Source organism: Passer montanus, unplaced genomic scaffold (genome assembly GCF_014805655.1).
Source record: "Passer montanus isolate IOZ18808 unplaced genomic scaffold, ASM1480565v1 scaffold53, whole genome shotgun sequence".
Taxonomy (NCBI): domain Eukaryota; kingdom Metazoa; phylum Chordata; class Aves; order Passeriformes; family Passeridae; genus Passer; species Passer montanus.
The window spans coordinates 540,432-564,248 of NW_024370263.1; the positions used below are offsets into that span (position 1 = coordinate 540,432).

The 23,817-nt window shown below is 42.9% G+C and overlaps 1 protein-coding gene across 7 annotated transcripts in view; it reads right to left on the reverse strand.

Moving 5' to 3' along the window:
* The window catches only part of HIC2 (HIC ZBTB transcriptional repressor 2), a 71,241-nt gene that overhangs the window by 18,974 nt on the left and 28,450 nt on the right, over window positions 1-23,817 (reverse strand). For 3 of the 7 annotated variants that reach the window (XM_039724887.1, XM_039724882.1, XM_039724886.1), the window contains exons 1-2: window positions 21,778-21,928; window positions 12,361-12,430 (exon numbers count right to left, since the gene is read on the reverse strand). The exons of 1 other annotated variant lie outside the window; for it this stretch is intronic. The gene's annotated coding sequence lies outside the window, so the exon portion shown is untranslated. Of the gene's footprint in view, window positions 1-12,360; window positions 12,431-21,777; window positions 21,929-23,330; window positions 23,425-23,817 lie in introns of those variants that run through there. 3 more of the 7 variants (XM_039724883.1, XM_039724884.1, XM_039724888.1) reach the window with 3 other exon arrangements.

Below are 23,817 nucleotides of genomic sequence, written 5' to 3' on the forward strand. Positions count from 1 at the left end.
ATTCTTTCCTTACAACAAGATATTCTGCTTCTCAGTAGCATCAAAGGTATTTTTACGTTCATATGTACAAAAATGTATCTGCCCACAAAGAAGAAAAACTATTTAAGGGTTGGATTTGGTCAAACTGAACACCAGCTTACAGCTGCAGTCCTCTTCAGGTCAGGATTAAAAAGATACATATTTATAGCCCCTTGTCATCAGGGTCAATGACCCCATGGGCCAAGTGAGCCTGGAGCTGAGGGGTCTCCATTCCCAGGATCTCCTTCCCTGCCAACAACCTTTAGTTTCTGAGGAGGAGAGTCTGTCATCCACTCAGGGATGGTTATTGCAGACCACCACACTCAGAGTGCAAAGCTGTTACAGAAGAGGATTGGCACCTTCCCCCCTGAAATACCTGACTGCCCAAACTAACCAGGGCCTAGAACCTTCCTCCTTATTTCCACCAGCCATTCCTTCAGTTCTGCAAACAACTGACATATGGGATGTTTACCTGAAAATCTTATTTTAAATAAAAATAGGAGCGAAAGACTGCCCAGTCGCTACTATTCCCACACAACGAGCTATCAAATGTAAGAGAAGCCTTGGCCCCAGTCCTGGGAGCTGTCCCAAACCAACAAGCACTTGACACCTCACCAAGAGCAGGAATCCATGGAAAGAAGGGCCATGTAGAACAAGACTAAGGCAAACTAGGAGATTTCACTTTAACATCAAAAAAAGGCATATCAAATTTGAGAGAAGAATTCCATTCTACTTGAATGGCATGACAGACAGATGGAATCAAGTCATATGACAGACCCTGCAATTTCTTTTTCCTTCATCTTAATACATTCCCTTTTCAATAGCAAAAAAATTATCCTCTGCCAAACAAGTGTCAGATAAACTTCAGAAAGAGAGATAAAAATCTTAGCATTTTAATTCTTTATGCTATGCAATCATGAGATTTAGTTTGTATTTACTTGCTGCTTCTTATGGAGAGTAACTGTTTCACAGTAATTTTTGGGATGGGGCAGATGGAAAGAAGAGAGAAATACACTCAGATTTCAAAGTGACAAAATATTTTTGTACAAAACTTGTAAGATTATATGAATTTCATGTGATTTACTGCTCTAAATTGCAAGACAGAGGTCTTATAATAAAAATACTGGTAAACACAACACAAAATCTAAATTATCTAAAGGACCGAAAAACCCAACCCCACGCATAGATGACATTCTCCGAATTCTCTGCCCTTTCTCGGGAGCAGTTACACCCAAACCATCACTCAGCCCAGAGGCTTTCCCTCCTGCAAACACCAGCCTGGCCTTTGAAACAGCCCGGTGCTAACAGGCTGCAGGGCTGCCTAGCATTAGGGAATTATAAAATAATGTGCAACTGGGAGAAAGAAGAAAGCAAAGCCCTCCTGAGGATAAAGTGAGAGTCTTCCCTGCTCCACCAAAACCTTCCATTTCCAAGGCATGCAATGGGCAGCCCGTGCCTAGAACAGGTGTGTCTCCTTAAATACCTCCGATGTGACACTTGTGTCCCATGGACACAGCCCTGGGATTATATTCGTACCAGTGCATACCAGCTGGAGCTACCCCCGCCGGTGTCCTGTGACTCCTCGCACGGGGGGAGCCGCTCTCGCCGCAGGCACGGCCCCTTTGCCACATGATCCCGGAGACAGACAGACAGACAGACAGACAGCGACCCTGCCACTGCTGCTTCCGAGCACTTGTGCTCCAGGGGCCGACCCAGCGCAGGGACAAGCAAGAGAGCCCCCAGAGCAGGAAGGGGGCACTGCCGGGAGACAGTGAGCGCAGCCTCCAAGTATCCTTTTCTTTCCCTCCCCTGCGCTTTTTACCAGCAAATTCTCAACCAATTTATGCCAAACAGACACGCTGAACACCTCCTTTAAATAAAGAAAGATGCACGGCTAACAGAGCAAAGTCCACTCAGCCATTCCCAAGCAGAAAATGCTGACAGGGCACAATGCAGGTATGGCTAAAGCAGGATGAAGGAAGAACAAAGGAGAGCAAGCCTCATACATCTTCAAGTCAGAGCACAAAGACACCCCTTGGCAATTTCAACTTAATTCATCACTAACCTTGGAGCATGCTAGCTGCTGGCCTAAGCAGCTGAAAGAGATAGTAAGAAAATTTTCATGGCAGCAAACACATTAGTGACATTGTTTTGTGTCATGAGTGGCACAGATAATACAAAAGGAAGAGTTACTTGGTTTTAGCTATAGCTCTGCATCACAATTCAAAGGAATTCTTCAGCATGAAGAACTGCCCCAATGCCATCCATCATGAAAGGGATCTTGTAGTACTGATCAGGGAGCCAGAGCACCAACAGATGTGAGAAGCTGCTGAGCAGCACACACGGGCTTAGAGGTGGAGCCCTGTAGGGCCCTTCTTAGTCCTCCTTAGCAGCCTAAGTGCTTTCATTTCCCAGAGAACAATTCTTGCAACAGCTTTTAGGAGAGAGAGTATGCGAGTAAAAATGAATGGACCAATCTTGCTGAAAAACCAAATTTACAAGGAATCTATCACATCCATTAATTATTACACTGTTTAATTAATTCCAATTTCCAGGTTCCAGTACACACCAGGTTTATCTGCTCACCCCTACAGTAAATGGCTCCAGGCATCACAGTCAGCTGTTGGGGATGAAGGCATTGCCAAGCTAAGCGTTCTTCTCAAGTGCTTTTTCAGTCCACCTCTGCTTTCTAACCCCTCAAGGACTGGGTGAAACAGAGGGTTCAGTGAACCCAGTTCATCAGTCCAGTGCAAGCTGGAAGCAAAGAGAAATTCTCACATACTTCACATCCCATTCATCTCTTCATCTCACTGGCCATTTCTGTTCAAATAAATCTAGAATAAGGGCATTCCATTATAGTTCATTCTCAAACATGTGAGCAGGACCTCAAAGCTCCCCAAATACATCTCCCCCTACAAACACCTTCTTATTACTGTCATTACTCATTTTCAAGAGGCCTCAAGTCCATAGCCATAAAATTCAGCATTAATTGCCAGGTGAACTCTTATTACTTGGCCAACTATTTATTATGCTGGGTCCTTCACTACCAGGCAAACATCAGTTGCAAATGCCACCCAACGTTCTCAGACACCAGGACTTGAAATGCTGAACAGCCTCCCATAACCAAAATCTAGCATCTTTATGTTTCCTTTATTCTTTGCCAGCCAGTGTTAGGGACCTCCTGGCCAGTTAGCAGCCAGCCTGGTAAGAGCTCTGAACTTCACACATTTGTCAGGAAATCTTAGAATACTTCTCAAGCAACTGGAAACCAAGTTGACAAAGCAGGTTTGGGTCCCCAAAAAGACAAATGGAGGCCCAGCTGTATTTCATAACTGTGCCACATAGAAAATCTGCACTTCCAGGAACCTTGAGACTTGGTGACACACCTAATGCAGAAACAATTACTTAAGAAGCCATATTTAAAAATCCCCACATTTAGTACAGGAGTCCAATCGTTCACTTCATTTTTTCACAACCAAAATTTTTTCAGACTTTGGGAAAACCTGGCCTTCTTATGAGCAACCCCTCTGCAAACCCAGGGCTGTGTGTTCCATAGGGAAAGTCTGAATTTCTAGGTAAGACCAAAACAAAACAACTCCTTAAAGTGGGAGTAGCTGAGAACAGAGCTGTCCACGCGCTCTGTACAGGCCTCCATCCAAATTACCAACTCCCACTCCTGTCAGTACTTGCAAGTCTTTAATCCAGCTGAGCTTCTTCACCAACCTCCAGCTATTTCATGACGTGCCTGTCTTGGGGCATAAAATCCTAGAGAGTGTCCCCATAAATCAAGCACATTTGTTATATAATTGAAAAGGTTTTAAAGGAGAAAATGGAAAAAAATCCTGCTGTTATTAAGAAGAAAATTAATGATCTGGAGCACAGCAGCGATTAGCCAGATAGCTATTCTTTTTTATTGAGCAACCAGACTCATAATTAAGGTGTTTTTTCTTAAAATAATATATAAATAAACTACTGGAAAGTTTTATACAACTTTAACTGGTGGAATTTCAGAGTTCAAATAAATTACAAGCTATTTCACTGTTGGACTCTCTGTCTCTAAGGCCATAATTAATTTTAATGTTCAAATTTGCAGTGAAAAAACACGTGACCAGTAATAAAATAGGAAAAACCTCTTTAGGGCTCTCTTGCAGGTTGTATCAACAATAGAGAACACAGGAAAATAGGAGGCCAGGTGCACTTAAGTTCAAAGATATCTTAAGCCTTACATACTTTGAGAAGTATTTAAAACATAAGAAATTAAAAATTCCCTTGCCCCCATTTGGGGGTAGGGTAATGGAGATGAGAGAGAGGAAGGGGAGGAAAAAAAAAAAGATCAACTGTTCCACTAGAGACTTCATATATGAACACACAAAAGGAATTTCCTTTATCTGTGTATCAAGCCATTGCAAATACAGGAAAAGCCAGGGCAATGCCAACAGCTAAATGTGCTTTTACTTACTTATTTATTTATTCAGAGAGCATTCAGTGGTAGAGGAGACTGGATTTAAATAAGAGTAATTGAAAGCTACCAATTTTAGTCTTGTTTTACATTTACACTCTAGGTCATGAAGAACGATCAGTGGCTGGTAACTACTAAGCCATATTGATTTAAAACCAAATATAAACTGCTCTCAATTTGGTCTTATTTTCTGCTAACCAGAGCTGCACTATCTCCAGCTGAAACATTTATTCAATTTCACAGGTATTTATGCAGCTGACATTTTTCTTCTTTTTATAATTTTAATAAACAGACAATGACTTTCATTAGACATTTTCTCATCTGAATCACAATGCCCGAAAATTCAAAAAGTCATGATCCATTGAGAATTTTTTACTTCATTTTTGTATCTACCATACTAAGCACTTAAGTCCAAACATGTTGAACATTTAAAACAATCTCTTTCAAAAAGAAAAGTAAGCTGTAGCTGATGATTTAAAACTGAATTCACATTGCCTTGTCCTTCAAAATCTAGAGCTACCAGATGCTGGCCTCCCATTAGATCTAGTTCTTATTCACCAGCTTAGAAAAGGAGAACAAGCATCCTGAACTTCTTAAGCTTTCCCTGTTTTCTCAACTGAAATATTTTACTGATTAAATTTTTTTTTAAATCTGCAAAAACAGCCTAAAGGTTGCCTTGCAAAGGCAGCTTCATCAGTCAGAATAAACTCTTGCTCCTCATGTACAGGGACAGACTTTCTGCAACTGAGCATTCTGTCTTTCCTTAAACCTTTGGCAGAACACAAGCAGTGCCTAAATACAGATCTAAGCTCATTAAGATCTATGAAAATTGCTTAAGGCAGCCATTGTAATTTCATGTTTCTCTTCCTAGTTATTAAAAAGATTGTTCAATTCAGTACCTTTTGGTTGTTACATCTATAGTGCATTTGACTTTTGTGCAATATCCCACAAACTGCCATCAAAGACTACTAAAGCCAACAAAAGCAAGAGGTGATGCATCCATTTCCTACATACACATTCTGCTTCACTTTTCTTGGCCTGTGGACTGAGAGGCTGTGATTGCTTCTGTCCACATTTTGTTTAGCAATATATATTAGAGAAAAATCTTATTTCCAAGAAAAATCTTAACACACATGCCAAAATAACAAGAGAAAGCTTAATTTGCTATCAGGAAGATGGCAGAGAAACAGACGACAGACGTTCACCGGATCAAACACAATCTTATGTGCAAAGTCCAGAAGAAACAGGTTTTCATGGAACCTTCCCACACTACTTTCAAATTCATTTTTGCCTTCATAATCCATTATATTTCTCAAACCACTTCTGCACTAACTTTCTTATTTGTTTATTCCTTCCCACAATAGCACTTCCATTGATAAAATTCACACTTAATTGTTTGCACAGACCTATCAAGCTAAGGAAACCTGACATGACATCTTTCCTTTTGCCAGCTCTATGGTGGAGGATGCTGTTCAAGCTCATCCATGGCCACATATTCATCATCCAGTAATCTGGCTGAGGTGATAAAGCAGGAAAAGTAGAACTGTATTGGACACAGTGCCCTGGTCCTACATCATGCTGGACCACTGTCATGTGTGCATCTTGGACACTGAGACAATCTCCCTGGATAATTTACCACTATTGCTGGTTTCAAGGTGTGGCTAGAAAGCAGATGCACAGAATGCATCATTCTGTTCTTAGGGATTTTTGACAAAAGAAACTCTGAATGCATTGAAGGAATAAAACCAAAAAACCTTCTTTTCTCCTTGCTATAAACAGTGATTTTGCTGGTGTGGAGGGGGAATAAAACTGCACATCCCTTCTTTAAAAGAAAGATGACTTGTAACTTGGAGACTCTAATAAGAACACTATTTCCCTTCCCTAATGAAGTTCCTTATCCAGTATTAAAGGAAAGTAGTCTTTCAGTAACATTTCAGCCACCTCAAAGGGCTATTTAAAAAATAACATAGGGTTGTGATGTTTAAACAAGCTTTTCCACCAATTACTTAATAGCATCCAGAGGCTTCAAGCAAGAAACGGGACCCTTCATACCAAGCAATTTATAGTAGCAACACACAGAGTGAGGCAGAGGACTTGAAGGGAAGGAAAATGCTGGGGGCAAGGAGAGAGGGGAGGTAAAAACCACAAGATGACTAAGTATATCCAAAATCTAAAAACTGGAATAAAAACCGATGCCCTGCACCAAAGCCCTCTGGAAACACTAACATTAAAAAAAAAAAAAAAAGAAAAAAAAAAAAGGTAATTTCTTCTTTGTTCACGCCATCAGATCAGATCCAGAGATCCAGCAGCCCACTCTGGAGAGCTCCTACCCCTCTGGTAGCCTTGTGCCCTGGAGTACTCCTGTGTGGCAGGCAATGACAGCTGACAGGTACAAACTCATTTGCCCCAGGACTGCCTGGCATGTGAACTCACAAGGGCTCTGTGAGCTGGAAGATGAATCTCCCAAGAAAAGAAAGGAACTCTTGCTATTTTGCCTAGAAAAGCCTCCTCCAGAGAGCAGAGCCTGGAAGGTGGCGAGTGACGCCTGCGCTGCGGCCGCTCTCCTCCTGGGGCAGGGGAATGCCACGCTGCAGTGAGCTCAGCTCCTCGTGGAAGCATTCCAAGCTGCTCAGCTTCTGACAGCTCTCCAACTGCTCTTCCACGCGGTATTGCTTTACATTACATTGCTTTCCCTGCCAGGAGGCACTGCTGTATTACAGTACAGTCGTCTAGCAAAATGTAAAACTGATTCTTTCACCTCCCAAATATCAAACGACTGTTGCTGCTGCACTCACGGCTACAAGCCCTCCTCTGTGTTACACTTTCCCGCTTTGGTGCATATACAAGGGATTTTAGTATCTTCAGCCTCCTTCCCAACTTTCTGCTTCCTCCCAGTCCTTTCTGTGGAAGGCAGCCATCCTCAGCTTCCAACCTAAGGTGTCACTGCTAGGCGAGTTAAAAATGCCCAAGTCATTAGGTGCATTATCAGTGACTGCAGCACCGAGAGGAGAAAGTGTGAAAAGTAACTGGAAACATTGTAGTTACTTACACTTCATTAACAAGCTCAGCTTCCTGTTAACTCAGAATTTAAAAAAATATGCCAGCTACAGAGGCATTTTATAACACATATACATTTTTAGGCATTTGACTCCTAATCTCTTCACTTCAGTGTGCTTTATATTAGTTGTGGGCTGCAAGGCAAAACTAGTTCCCTGCACTGCAGGGTAGCTGGTTTCCATTCTAGTTTTAATCTATAAAAATAGCCAAGTTATAAGAGCAAAGGTCTATCTCTCTCTATTCTTCAGCAGTAGCCAGAATAGGGCCAAAAAGAAAAAAAAAATAGTGAGGGATGGTAGAGAGGGAGGAAAAGCAATGACATAGAATATAGGCAGTCTTTTTCCTTCTTACACCCTGTGCAATTGTTAAAGATCTCCTGATCCAGAGGTTGCATCCAGGCCATCACTTTTAATAAGAACTTATCTGTCCTTCATCGATTTTTCAATCTGTTTAGACTTCTGCTATCCATAACACCCTGTGGCAATGAGTTTCACGTGGTAACTGCTGCTTGACAGAGTGCCTCCTCTTTGCCTGCTTTGAATCAATTTAGCAAACACAGGAACTGTGAAGGATCACTCCCTACTCCCCTTCCCATTCATGACAATACAACACACTGCAATTTCTGTAATAAGTCATCTCTTCTCTATGGCAAAGAGAAATCACAGGGACTTTTTTCTGACTTTTTTCTCTAGCCCTCCATTACCTTTGAAGGCAGTGATTAGAACTGCACAGTGCCTAAGACACTGGCACACCACGGATTTACCCAGCAGCACACTGATGGTTTCTGTTTGGTTTACCAGCTTGGGTAAACATCCAGAGTTTGTTGTTTCTTCAGGGAGTACAGCATTTCCTCCCAGCTGCCCATTCGTCTCTCTGCAAGAATTTTCTGGGGACTCCCTTCAGAGTGCTCTTAAGCAGTCTGCTGAGGTAACAGGTGACATTTTTCTTCTCTGTACAACTGCTGCCAAAGTTCTCTCAAATTTTTTACCCAATTCAAGTCAGTCAAAATCTCAGCTTTCAAATCCCTGCCATTTTTCAGTCTTCCCAAAAGCACAGCAGTTTACACTCACTCAAAGCTCATGGCTACTTTCACGTGCACACCCAGCAAGAAGATCCACAAAGCAGAGAAGCAGAAAGGACATGGTTCTCTCCAGCAAGCAGTGGGGGCATTGTTGCATTAAAGTCTATACTGACAAACCAAGGAAACTTTCTCAGTCTTGTCCCAGCCAATATCCCAGTCTTAAGAAATTTCCCAGGAGGCCCCACATAACAGTGACTGTCCCGAAGGATCAGTCAGACTTGGCAGTGCAATGCACAAATCTCTACCCTGCCTCATGAGCCCCTGCTAATCCCAAAAGATGTGCTTCACCAAACAGAGCTGTTCCATATAATTCCTTGGCTTATCTCCCCTCTCTTAGCTGAGCTACCATGGTTCCTAAAGGCCTCAAAATTAATGACAGATATGCTTGCAGATTAAAACCCCTCTACCTGTGCAGTGCTGTGTGCATCACTTGTTCACACAGCATTGCCATTCACAGTCCTCAGCTGCGGTTTCTCTGTGCTTCTTATAAACAGCTCAAGTGCTGCTGAATTAGCAAACACTGGGAGGAAACATCAGAGCAGTTTGTTTGACCACAGTTTCAGAATTTCTGGCAGGCAGTTGTAACAGATCAGGAGAAAAATTACAAAAAGCAAAGTTATAAACTGAAATACTGAATCTCAGCATACCCGACCAGAAAACCAAGCAGCTAATTTGAGCAGAGTCTTATGAACACGCAGTTAACAAAAGCAGCTCAAAACAGATGAACAAAATAACAGCACAAACACATTTTAATTCCACAGTTACAAACCTCTGAATTTGAATGAGGTAACTATAGAAATAACAACCTTTGTACATTGACAAAAACCTACAACTACCCGCGAGCATAAGACTGTGCAAAGGCTGGGAGAACAAAGTAATCCAGTTCAGCATATTGAAGCATTCCTTTTGGATCTCTCATTTACCGAATATTTTGAATATAGTGCCTGCAAAATCCACTGAGTGTGTGAAGATCTGTGAAGAAGAATCCCTTTCCTTCAGTTTCCTAAGGAAACTATGTGGGATAGAACATCCTTTTACTCAATAGGATGAGAAATTGCACCAAATCTCTCTTGTTGGAGTTCTGACATAAAGGCAATTCAGAAAGTCAGCCAGAGACCTGCCCACACCCATCACCATAACTTTCCAAGACTGGAAAGAAAAAAAGTTGTGTTTAAGTTTTGCACTCAGCTTCAAATGTCAGTCATCTCTATTTTCTCCTTTGAAAGATATGCACAATATACACACACATTTATACACACATGTACAGCTCCCTTCTGATATTTCTTTTGAAATCCCTACTCTGACACTTCTCACGGTGCTGAATCTGAGAGATGGTTCCCCAGTTCATTAAGCCCCTGTATTATAAATTGCTGCCATCCCATGAGGGATCCGAACCAGCCAGGAGCTTGAACACAGAGAACACCACAGCCTGCTTACAGTAAGCAGAAAGGTTATCACTGTGAAGCAGTTTGCAAAGAGTGCCTTAAACACTGTAACAAGAAAGTGGCAGTCTGTTCAGAGCCACACCAAGCAGGGAAAAAAGTTTGAGTCACTTGAGTCACAGAGCTTGTTCTTTGCTGTTCTCCAGAAAGGAGTGCACAGGCAGGTGAGGAAGCAGATCATATCTCCTGCCATACACCTGGACACCTGTCAAGGCTTTGAGCTACAAAAAGTCAGCATGTACTGTTTGTTCATATCTCCTTTCTTTGAAAACCAACTGAGAAGCTGCATTCTTCTCAGCATGAAAATATTCAGCTCCAGTTGAACTTGTTTCATAGAATATCTGACTGAGAAGAATGAGGATGCCCTCCTTGAGATAAATGGTCTGGCCTCTTGTGGGCATAACTCTCCAAACAGGAATTGACAACTGATAATGTTATCACAGAAAATGCATTTAAACTCAGTTCTGTTAATAAGGTCCTCTCCTAGCTGAAACTAAAGGATCTCTGTTCACCTGGTATCTTCCACGTTTATCCTGCCATTGCTCCAGAAGCAGAACTACTACTAGTGAGGAAAAGTCACTCATAGTAAAGGAATGGACTCTACTTCTAAGCCTCAGAAAAGGGACAATGGATGAATTGACTTTGCAATTTGAGAAGGGTACTCTTATCATCTAGGACATTTGCATGAAACAGCTTCTCCAGCTCTTGGTTTAATGAATAAAGGAATCAAATCTTTCAATATATGTTGTAAATAACCACAAAGATTTGCCATCTGAAAAAGCTATGCATGGCTCTCTTTCCATATCCACTATGTACAAATAAAGATTTCTCAAGTGATCAGCTGGGAGAGCTGAAGTGGGCAGAGCTCAATGTGTAGCCAAATTGAATCATCAAGGAAAAATTTGGACAACACAATGTTGAAAGTCTTGGACACAGTTTGCAGTGGCTTCACTATGTTCAGTTTTTCCTTAAACAAATGTTTTTCTAGCAAGCTGGTAATTTTCCTATTGTATCAAATTCCTTGATACATACTTGGGAGAAAATGTAGTTGATCCATGAACATTTTCATGGCTTCTTTTAGCTGCGAAAAAAAATTCAAGTGAAGAGATAAAGAAACTTGCCTAAAGTAAAAATGGCAATTGCAGAGCTAAGGAGGGACTCTCATCCTCACTCCTCTATCTCCTTGCCATCCTGAAGCTACAGGAAAACACAGGCAAGAGGCCCTCTGCTGAAGGACAATGGTGGAGTGATCTGGCCTCAACCACCTGAGCTCAAGCTGCTGCTCCCAGTCAGTAGCAGAATCGTCACATCCATCCCTTTTCAGAGCTGCCCAGCAGGCCCTGGGGAGAGCTACACCCCAGGATCTATCCAAGGGCTTAGGCAGAAAGTGGTATCCAAGGCACCTATCATGGTAACATCTAAATGCAAGTATCAGAACACTTTACAGACAAAAAGGACTTTCCCCCAGGCTGTTTAAAATTTGCATGTTCCTGTGTAGCACTGAAGACAGCAGCAATGGTGATTCATTAAGATAATGATTTAAGTAGGAGGCTTAAGAAAGTCGGGGTGGATTAACATCCAGAGGGCTGCAGTTGGAGCTTCTCCACTCCAGGCTGCCACCTTCCCTTTTAAGGGAATAGAGGAATTCCAAAAGTCAAGAGAACCATGAATTAACAGCAGCTATATCCCAACTACAATGTACTGAAGTACAAGAGCATCACCTCTGCTCAAGCCCATCCTCCTTAGCAAGGACAAGCACAAAATTTTATGCTGCAGGAAAACTTCCATGGCATTTAAAATTATTGGCAATTATAAATTACTGAATTTCCCTTACCTTGATTAGTTTGTTAGTGTAGGTTTTCCTCAAAGGAAAGGGATTGTGTGAATTTCTTTGAAACCAATTTTCTATCCACCTTAAAAACAATACACATGTTCTTCCAACCAATTGTCTTTCCCCACTATTGAATAATCTGATGGGTTTGATAAATTGATTGCTCCCACATAATGATGTAAATATACACATTGGGAAAAAGCACACAAGTCCTTTCCACACCCCAACATTTAATCAAGTTGTGATCAGTTACGGGTTGAGACATGCATTCTGTCCGTAACGCCAGGCTAATGCTCAGACAGTAACAGGCAGCTCAGACTTCATCCCTGCTAAGACAGAGGCCTTCGTACTGTGATTTTCATATTCACTTTCAGTTGCCTTTTAGAGAGATGTACAGACAAGCAGTTAGGCTATTCTGCTGCTCACTTGGAATGGCTGCACTAGGGCATCCCGGTGTGTATTGCCCACTCACCGCTAGCTGTGCTTGGTCTGAACGTCTTCTAGGCACTCTATCCCATGCTGATTCAGAACAGAATAGCTTCCTGGAATGCAATTACAGAAACAGTGAGGGTTTGTCTTAAAAAGGGATTATTCCAGAACAGCTATTCCTTATTAACTATTCCAAATGGCCTCTTCATTAGGATGATGAAGTTAACTGAGAATAGCTCCTCCATTCAATTTGTAACTTACCTTGGTCTCAATCAATGACCCTGTTTAGATGAGCCCTTGGTGCAGCTTCACCAACAGAAACAGACTCACAGTTGCAATCAAAGTAGAGCTCCTGCATGAGCACATCTCAGCTGATTTTAAGTTGGGCAGATAACAGGTTCAGGAAATATGTTTAAAAAAATAGTTGTTTCAATTACAGATCTCATCAGTACTGTCTGTGACATTTTGTACTTTACAAGTCTTAGCATCTGCTTTGTTCAAACCTGGTTTATTCCTTAGATATATGGAGACCTTAACAGCAGGGAAATTTTGAGTTCTGGAACTTCTTTGTTTATTAAGTTCTTAGCTTGCAAGATTTCCCATCCAAAGGGCTGAGAAAGTACCTGGCACATCTTCGATGCTTATTGAATACATTAAATAAATCAAACGCTTTATGATAAAATTCCACTCCCCCACACCAAACAGATGTAAGTGCAAGTCAAGGGGTCTTGAAAAATTACACTAAAATTGATTTTGCTCCAGTTTTCCCCAAAGGAAAAAATTTGAGTGTGGGTTGAGACAAAAATACGGAAAATTTAAGCTATCATGAACAACTGAAAAGAGAAATGGAGAAAAGACAGAAGCCAAAACTAAACTTCATATTCACCATGCATAATTTAGATTCTCTCCAGTGTTCTACATGAGAGGCATTCCTGGACTCACACATAAAGTGGGAGTCTTTTTTCTTGGGCTTACCATACTTCCCGAGAAAAATGCAAGATACCTTAATGCTGGTGTCTCCTGCCTACTCAGGGGAAATCACAAACCACAGAGATCCTGAGACGATGGAAAAGATAGGACTCAACACAGCTGAGGATGTCAGTACCAAAGGGACCCTGTGTCAAAAAATAGGTGATCCAGTCTGCCATAACTTGATCACAATATCAATATTTCAGCCTTCTTTTACATACAGGCAATCTTAGTCCATGTATATATGGTACATGGGTGTAAATCAGCACAGTACATAGTATTTTATAAGCAGCTTTTATGGGTTCTTTTCCCCACAGGAAAGTTAAGAAAGATGTGATAGAAAGGGGTAAGAGCAAATATAAATATATGCAAATCAAACCGGGGGGTGGGGGGGGAAGCTGAAAGAAACTGAAACCTCTTCCAGTCTCTCCCTCCAATAAATTCCACACTCTCGTGGTCTGGCACCACTTCACAGTAACCCCAAAAGATATTCACCTGCTCCCACAGCACTACAAAAAAAACAGTGAGACATGAACAAAGAAGCTCCCACCTAGGATGACCAATGTAAGCCCCTGAGAGCACATTGCAAGGGGAAAACCTTACCATGAAAGCAGAAGAAAAACAAACACACACATGCACACACACAGCTCCACTGCTGTGCACCATTAGCATCCTCCCCACTTTCTATACACATCCAGTATCAGGAGATTTATATTCAGGCCAAAAGCTCATGCTGGCAGGAGAGGAAAGTAGTTTGGAGAAGAGAGGAGAAGGGGGAAAAAAGCCTACAGTTTCTTGGCTTGTGATCAGCAGGCTGGATGCATTCTGTGGAACTAGGCCAAAGCATTGGTTATTATATTCAAGAGAACATCTGAATCCCAGCTCAAGGGAGCCGAGTCTGCGGCTCTCATTTATGCTGTATATCAATTGAATATCAAACCACATTTTCCGCCTTCTGAATAATAAAGCTTAATAGTTTGGGACTCCCATATGGTCTATTGTTAAAATATTTCCAAACACTGGCTGCTGTCTTATTTCTGAAGGAAAGATTTCTCTTTCCTCTTAAAGCTTTACTTGTTTAAAAGATGCTTGTAGCAAAAGCTAAATATATTAATCTTTTAAATATTTCCAGAGTTTGAACTAGGGCTAAAAAATGAGGGGATAAGGAAAAGAAAATACATTTTGAAACTAGCTTTTTTTCTTTTTAATGTCACATGCAAATGTTTGTTCCAGGCAGAAGCAGCTGGTGCCACCAGGCTCTGCTGTTTAGAACAGGGGGTGCAGAAGCTTTCAGAAGCCATGAGTTGCTCTAACAAAGGAGGGACCACACAGACTCAAGCCATTCACAAAAGGACCCAGGCCGATTATTTGACTATTACTTACAAGGAAGCTTGGCCAGTAACGTAGGCAATAAATACTGGAGAAACCTGTTCTGTGCATAACCCAGGTTTGTCTTTTCACAAGTCCTGCTCTCTAATTAGCTACTCATTCCTCGAGGGCACTGCTGATGGATGGAGTGTATCAATTTGGTTTATTTTTAAAAGTCAAGAAACTTGCTAAATAATAAATACTTTGCAGTGTTAAGAACAGTCACTAGGGCTTCTTCCTACTCCCACCAGAGAAGAGTATTCCTGTGCTTTCTACTTTGCAGAAAAAGACTCAGTGGCAGAGGGTCTGTAACTCACAAGGGCTGCAGTGCCCTGCTCAGAGCCGGGATGAGAACTCAGAAGTGCTCAGCTTTTGATCCTGCATTCACCCCTGCTCCATCTGCACAGAAGGACTCAACTGCTCTGCAAGCAGAAGTGAAACCCTGCAGCACTGCCTGGCCGTGCACTGCTGTGACCCCCAGCTCCACCTCACCCAGCCCCTGACCTCTCCAAGGAGCTCCTCCCGTGCTCTGGGACAGGAGCTCTCGGAGTGGCACCTTCCCACACACCTGCTGGACCCTTGGCCAAGCACAGGGTGCTGAGCCAGGCACGACCAGCACTGTAATAGCACAGAAACAGAGCTGTTCTACAGCCCAGGGAGCCAAGAAGAAACTTCTGCTCTCTCCTCCTTATCTTTTGTTCTAGCCCTCATTGCTGTTTCTCATTCCTGTCTCCTACTTCCCTCCTTCTGCCCGTGTGTTCCCCTCCCCTCCATGGCCTATCTGCCCCTCCATCGCCTGCTCTGCTCCACTGTGCAGGGCTTCAGAATCACTTGTCCCAACCCTGAAACTGGTTGGTCTTACTCACCAGCTGCCTCCTCCCCAGAAAGGAAGAAATTCCAGTATTTCAACATTCGCTCTCATCCCAATTCGGGCAGAAAAACTGAAATTAGAGACTATGTAGAATGGAAGTTCACAAGTTTAAAAAAAAAAAAAAACAACAAAAAAAAAAGGAAACCTATTTGTGAACACCAGTGCATGTTGTGTCATTTGAAATGGAATATTTTACATTACTGAAACCAAAGTTAGTTCATTTTGGTTTGGTGACCTGACCTGAGAAATTTTGTTCTGAGTCAGTGCAATGTTGAGCTGCTCTTCTTCCCACAGTGCTGCACTGCCCCAGCCACTGCAGCTTGGCAGCCTGGTAACCCCGGCCCCACTTCTGGGTGAGAGTCCCGTGATGGAAGGCAGCTCCCAAAGCACACTCTGAGGCCTCCTGTGGCACAGCATGGCCCCTGGGAGACCTGTGCTGCCACATGGCAAGGCCAGGGCCCTTGGAGCCCAGCAGAATAGGTACCTCAGTCAATAGGTACCCTCAGCTCTCTGAGCAGTCAAGGATGATCTGGAATCCCATGCAATGGTTTGAACCAATCCCAAGTGAAGCCTTTTAGATCAGTTAGAGAAAAGCAAAACAAAGAGGTACTCCCATTCAGGCAGCTTAGATCAGTGTAACATTTCTGGTAAAAGCCAGTTTATTACTTTTACAGCTGATCAGAAATCTAGCACTGTGCTTTTCTAGGAGAAAAACAATGTTTCCATTTTAAAGAAACTATGTTCCCTGAAAAAGCCACTCCAAGGAAAATTCAGATCAGTCTCCTACTGACCACAGCAGCATTCTTACAAACTGGCTTAAAAATAATACCATGAACAAATGTCACTCCTGCAGAAACTTCCTCAGCAGGGAACTTAAATTATAGCAATATCAGCACCCTTCTGCCTCCTGCACAGCTCCTGGCATGACCTAAGGACTGTAGGATTTAGTTCATCAGCTGAGTTTAACGACTAGTTTGGAGTCTGACAAGTATTGAACCAGAGGCTTTGCAACAGATGTCTGACCAGTCAATACCTTGCAGCTTCAAGCCAAGGCACGGGCACAGCTTTTATGAGCAGTTGGTAGAAACAACTGCTGGTAGAGCTGCCGAAGGCTCTGAGTTCTGCCCCAAACATTAGGGGTGCCACCAACTCATGCTCAGCAAACAGTTCTTAAAACAAGTGGAGAGGACTCAGAGGGAAGATTAGTATGCATTCACAAAAAGCTATTTTAGTAGTTTTGCTGCAGACTCTATGATGCAGCTCTTGTATTGTGTGTTCTTCCCCCAGGTCTGTACATCTGAGAGAAGGCAGAGTGTGTGTCTGTATGGATGGATTTGATTTGCTCTTGAAAAAAAAAGAAAAGGAGAGACACTTAGCCTGTAGTTTCAGTGCTGGAAACTGCAATAAACCTCTCTTTTTAAACCCCATAACCTTGTGACTGTTTTATAGTTATAAGGAATCATAACCAGAGAAAGATTTAGCCTAACAGTGATCTGCCCTCAAAGACATTAATCTGTCACATCTAATAGAAGGGGAATAAGGAGACGAACCTTTCCTCTAAGTAATTCAAACAGATGGTGTATGGCTATGGTGGGAACTCACTGTAAGCTGCCCCTGTAACAAGGGTAAATTTGGCAATGCTGCACACCCAAAGATGCTATTTACGAGTCAGTGTGAGAAATATCTCTGCACAATTTCCTTGTGTTTTAAAACCTGAATTTTCTACAACCGTATCTCACCGCTTTTGTGGTTGACACATTCAACCAGCTTTCCACCCACTTTTTCACCCCCTTTTTGCCAGCAAGATTGAGTCTCTCTTGTTTGCAATTTTTAATTCTTCTCAAAGTAATTTTTTACTTTTGAGGGATCAGCAGAAGATAATTAAGTGCATCATGCCAACATGTTAAAGCAGTTTTCTACCAGTATTTCAAAAAAAATTTTCTTTGTCTGGGTTTATAGTAGATTCTTTCTTACCCTACAAAGCATACCAAAGTTTTCAGTTTAGTTTCTCTTTCTTTCCTTCTTCATACCCTCTATAGAAAATAAAAGGTTATTTTCTCTCCTTCTCTATTCCCCCACCCCTAACCTCAACCCCCAATTTCTCTTTTCTAGTTTTGTCATACAACTTCTCTTCCCTCAGAAGCACAAAGTTGCTTCTCCAGACTCACAGCAAGAAGCATTGCTTGATCACCTTGCTCTGGGTTCCTGCCTCTCCTCTAGAGGAGCAACAATTGGCTCCTGGGACACTTTGCTCTGTTTCCTCTCTTGGAAGACAGCCAAGGCTTACTCAACTCTCTCTTCCTCAGGTCTGCCACTCAGCCCACTAACCTATCCCTATTTTCCATCCACACTGAACAAGACATAAGGTTTCCAAACTTGTCTGGAGAGCTTAGTCCCAAATTCAGCTCATTGTCCTATGAGAGACCAGACATGAAACCAATTCCAGTGCTTAAGACTTCCTATGATATCTCAAAGCAGGTGAAGACCACTATTGTCAGATTCCTAGCATGCAACAAGGCTGATAGGGAGCACTGAAATATATGGGGTAGCAAGAGACCAAATCCACTGGCAGTGGCAGTCCAGGGGAGTATACTGAATTTAAGGAGCAATAAACTGAGACATTGGTTTTCCAGGCTGGTCAGGGAAGGATTGGTCTTAGAGGACCTGAGGGCAATCCCCAGATTACCCTTCCCCACGCTCACGGGGAGCAAATGTCACTTTGCATGGTGAAGCATGCCAGCTCGGGAGCATGCTCTATGTTTCATGTTAATGAGTACTTGTGTGGAGCCCAACTTCCTTCCCCTCCCTAATTTTTATATAATTAAGGATCAGAATGAGCATTTTGTTTCAGTCTACAACAGTGACAGACAACAGCACTGTAGAATAACAGCAAGGGAGAGAATTAAGTAAAAAAATGCAGGTGGTAGACACTGTTTTGGCCACTCCGTGAAATGAAGGCTTGAGTGCACATTTTTGCCTGATTGCATAGCTGTTTCTGCTGCCCATCTAATCTGCTTAGAAAACTGGTTTTGAAGGATATGGTTCAGACATACCACTCGCATGGGGAGGGGGGAATGATGAGGGGAGAAAAAAAAAGTGCTGCAGCTGCAAAAGATAAAATAGAGACAACTAATTTTCTCAGAGCTTGCAACACAAGCTCTCCCCCTCCTCCACATGCAGTCACTGCACTGGCAGGATAAGCTGGAGATTCTCCAGCGTAAGCAAAGAAGGCACAATAAGGTGTGCAGGCCCTTCTCCAGCCCGCTCCCCGCAGGCCCGGGGGTACCACAGAGAGCGGAGGCTGACAGGGAGGGGGACATTCCTCCGCCCGCTCCCTTCCACTGCGTGCCCATTTCTCAGAGGGGACGTGAGAAACACACAGTGCTGGATGTTATGCTGAGACAATAATGAGCGTAAGAGAGCTGCAGACTCCTGCTGTACCAATTGGTGGCTGGGTTCTGAACTCTCATTGTGTGATCCGATTTCTCCTGTCATTCAAGCCATTTTGCAAACTCCAAGCATACGTTCATTTAAGCCATGTGTCCTGAAAGCTAAACAGCTGAAGGGGATAGGGAGAGAGGGGTAGGGAGAGAGGAGAGCCACTGGATTTCTGGTGACAGTGTCTAAAATACACATTTGCACAAGGAAGTCTCACTTTAGATCGTCACTTAGCAAAACAACTACAGCTGCTGACAGGCAAGAGGTACAGTTTCAAGTGACCATCAGACATAAAATAGGCCAAATAAATTACTGCAGTCTAAAGGGAGTGGGTGTGTGTGCTCTCACAAATGTAACAGAGATAACAAATGGATTACTACTGGGTGACCCAATGTCAAGATTAGCAGCCCCAGTTCTCATTTCAGTTACACGTAGCAATGACATTACCCAAGATCTAGCAGAAGCGAAACTGAAATCAGAGTCCAACCCAGGATGTCAGGGAGGCAGCTGCTTTAGTTTTTTAATGCCTAGAATTTCAACCCAGTTTGCTTTGTTTCAAGAGCCTAAACTGCCTCTGGCAGAAGGGGCAGCAGCCTTTGCCAGCTGCCACGTGATCTGCAAGGATGTTTTCTAAATGGAATTATTTTTTTTTTTGACATGGGGTTGGGGGAGAGGAAGTAGGGGTTGTTAGTGATAGAGGTAGACAGCAAGAGAAGTATTTTGGCATATTGTGTCCCTTTCCTCAAAGGTATTTTGTCCCTTTACATCCATTCTGTGCCCATACATAGAGTTACCCTCTCCTCTGCACTCTCCTACACATACACCCATGTTTTCTTTGAAAGAATCAAGAAGGCCAGTTCTGGCCTTTGTGGTGTCTTTGAGGAGACATTGTGTGAGTGGTTACTCCATCACTGAAGTAAAATACAAGGGGTTTTTACATATATACAAATAATTTTAAGCTTTCCAAATATTAATTGCTTATGGAAATTAAACATCTGCTAACAATAAACTCCCCAAACAAAAGAGAAGATAGTTTCAGTCTGACTGAAATGCTTTCCCTTGCTAATTGCTAAGAATACAATTTTCTTGTCTTTTACAATAGCAATTTCATTAGTTCTCCAATTATCCCAATATTTCAGTCCTTTTTCTTTCACAACAGAATGAAAAAGGGCTGATTCCCATCTCCAACGCAACTTTCAGAGTCCTGCAAAACCAAGTGAGAAACTGGCAATTACTAGGAGCCACAGAAAGCCCTGAGGGCAGAGACTGACTACGTGGGTTGCAGAGTCCACCTGCACACCTTTTCTTACCACATCACCCTCAGCCCCCTCCGAGCCTGCTGAGTTTTCACAAGTATCGTACTACAGACTACACCCCACTGTGGCAACTGGGTGCTGGAAGTGCAAAGAGGAGCTGAAATGCTGATAACCCACGCGAATGCTTAGAATAGCAGATGCCAGGGGGAGAGAAGGGGGCCACCAGCTGAATTTGCATCACACAAGGAAATAAGTCAGTTGGGCAAAAGCCCCATATGTCTGCTTGGGAATGCAGAGCTAAAAGGGCTTTCACTGCTTGGAGAACTGCAGATCTCCTCCAGCTTCTCATCTCACCCTCTGCAACTTGGTGCAGAAGCACACAGAAAAGATTTCAAAACCTCACAGTACTTTTTACTATACAAGACAAGCAACTAGTCCTTTGCATGAATATGTTTTCTGCATTTAAGAATCAAAAAGCACTCAGCTACAGTACTTGCCCTCTATCCACTTAAGGGATGAAAGACCCAGCCTAGTTTGCTCGAGGTCAAATAGCAAGTTCAGCAGCAAGAGATGACAAGGGCTCAGGTACATCCAAATCCCATTCAATGTTGTACCCCTTAGACTGAAGGGATGTTAAACACCCTCATGGCGTCAAGAATGACTAATGCCCTCCCAGGTCAGCTTGTGATACAGAACTGGGAACTCACACATCTCCTTCCTCTTGCCTCCCACTCCAGTATTGTTGCAAAGCCCACGTGATGAGATTTTCCTAATCAGCAATTAAATAGTTAATGCTTCCATTACAGCAGATGGAACAGGAGTTGCTGCAGGGAAGGTATGCAGAGGGAAGGAGGAGAAAAGACACAGCAAGGAGGAAAAAACAGAGAAACAATCCTAAAGGAAAAGCAGTTTTCCCACTAAAAGGAGTGATTAGTTGACTAGACAACATAACCCTTAAGACTTTGTCTAGACTAGGATAAAATGCTATATTGTTGAAGGTGTTTGAGAGGTATAGTGTAGGTAAGGCTTGTGGCATTTGAGGATGTGGTAGCCAAGGAAGAGACTAATTAGGACATGTTCACTAACATGTCTTAATGTTCCATGTTTAAATCCTTGCCCAAGAACTCAAGGCTATGCAAAGCAAAGCTCTCATACTCTTCTAATGATTGTAAAAGCAAAGCTATGACACAGTGCAAAAAAATCAGAATGGTGAGGAATTGCTGTAGTCTCACATCCCTCATATTTTTATGCTCATTGAATGCCTAGGAGTATTTGCATCTTAAAATATTCACCAGCATTTTACCAGACAACCTACTATGACATTTTTCCTCTAAAAATCTAATCAGAGGCATAAATGCCAATAGTAAAAGAGACCACAGGCTAACAGCCTACACTCCTACAAAACTTATCCTTTTGCTCCAGTGTTTGCAAAGGCAGATTTTGGAAGGAGGGTGTGAGAGAAAAAGAAGACAGGACTATGAAGAGTGTGCCCAAGGCTTCAGCAAAACCATCATTTTGATAATCCATTACCAGGTTTGTAATTAAAATCAAACCCCACCTCATTAGGACAGCCAGATGGATCCACAGAGACCTTGTTCTGAGACTTGTTGCACTAAATACTAGGAGAATCTCAAACGCTGTAGCTTCTTCTTAACCCTTCCAGCAGTATTTCAGGAACCACCTGTCAGTGTGAAAAACTGATCGCTTTTCTCCCAGCTTGTTGCAGGCTCTAGGTGTGCCCCTAACCAAATAGGCTTACCACTTAAAAGCTTAATTACACCTGTGGCTTAAACCTTATCCCAGACAGCACTCGGGAGCATTTGGATTTGGGTGTTTCAGGTGTGAGACTGGGGCCTGCATTCACAAACACAGCTAGGCAAGTCAGAGTAGGAGCCCCCAGTAAAAGTGAGCAATACACTGGGGAGCAGGGAATAAAGATGTGCTTTTTCCATTTTGATCACATTTAACTATATTTACATTTCCACAGTTGGGCTTGAGTAATGTCCACCTCCTTGTTTGTGACTGAGGGCAGGTATTAGAGTCTCAGATTTCTTTTCCACAACAAAAAGATCAAAGTTTGAGCCACTTGTGCAACTTAGGTGTTTACAGTGAACTGGCCTAATCGCATGGCAAGCCCTTCCTCCCGTTATCAGTCTCACACTGAGCTGAGCTCCTTCATTCCATAAGCACCAGGGAGGACTGAGAGGAAAGGGCCCGTGTCTGGTGTGGATTATAACCCACCATCCCTTCTATCTGCTCTAACATGGGAACTAAAGTACAGCGTGCAAGGGAAAGGTTTAACATATTCAAGTAAATATTCACTTGGGATGTGGTCCGCAGGGCTGACAAAGCATTTCCAGGTTGTATTTTTAAAGAAGCTTTCTAAAAGGCAAGCAAGTACTGTGTGAAGAACCAGAATAAAAGAGAAGGCTCCCTTCACTGCTCTTCTCAGTATTGCCTAGGTAATACAGGATCATGGTGCATCTTATTGTCAAAGCAAACCTGTGCTGCCTTGTCCAAAGTTACTGGCAAAAGATAAACAAGTACAGCACAGCAGAATTCCATGCAGACAAGCTTCCACATTCCTAATCTCGTTTTGTCTCATGCAAAGGACACACAAACTTTCTTGGTCTTCATTTTGTAAGCTATGAAATGGAGCTAAATTTTAGGGTTTTGTGAAATGGTTTTTAATTAATAATTGCAAAGCACACATCCTCAGATGAAAGGTATCATATAAATATTAATGAGCTCAGACTACTGGCAGTATGCATGTCTCTTAGGAATCATAAGCACCATGGATGGATCAAAGAGGACATGTAGCTCTAAGAGACAGAGTGGTGGGAGTAGTCTCTGTCTTTAACTGTATTTTAAAGTAGATCCTCAAGACTGTTGTGGATATGCCCTATCAAGTTACAGCAGCTTTCAATTAAAATGACATTTTATCCTTAGGCAAAATTCCATCGTGCACCTTTTAATATTAGCAGGGCACATTTTCACTCATGTAGATATTTCTTCTACATACATGCATTTCTAGATCTTTGTAAATAGGGGTCAAACCAACTGGGATATAGGGATTTTACCTTCATTTTCATCAAAATAAACACCCCTTACCTAGTTACATTGCTGAAAAACTTCCAGCTCCACTGCAGTGCCGTGACAAGAAGTAGGATGAGGATGTGGCAGTTGTTTGCTTCGCGGGGCTGGCAGCCCTTCAGACACGGAGCTGTCCTTTGAATGAACGTGGCACAAAATGCCGCATGGCGAAGGCTTCTGCTGCGCTGAGCAGGGCAGCACAGGCCGCGGCTGGGGCACGGCGGGGAGCGGTGCGCGGGCACGCCGGGGCAGCGCGGCGGCCTGCGGCCCGGCCGGGCGGGCGCGCCGGGAGGAGGCCCGCGGCCGCCTCAGGAATGCGGGGTGGCCGCGGGCCTCGGCGGCGTTTTCCAAAGAGGTGCCTGGGTTTGTTTCTCTTAGGGTCCAGCAGGCATGTGCTTTTTTGTTGTTGGCGGTGGTGGTGGGGAATGAGGGAGAGTTGCCTTGTTGGGGTTTTTAAAAATACATCAGAAGGCAACAGGGAGCAAAGATATTTCTTTGCCTGAGG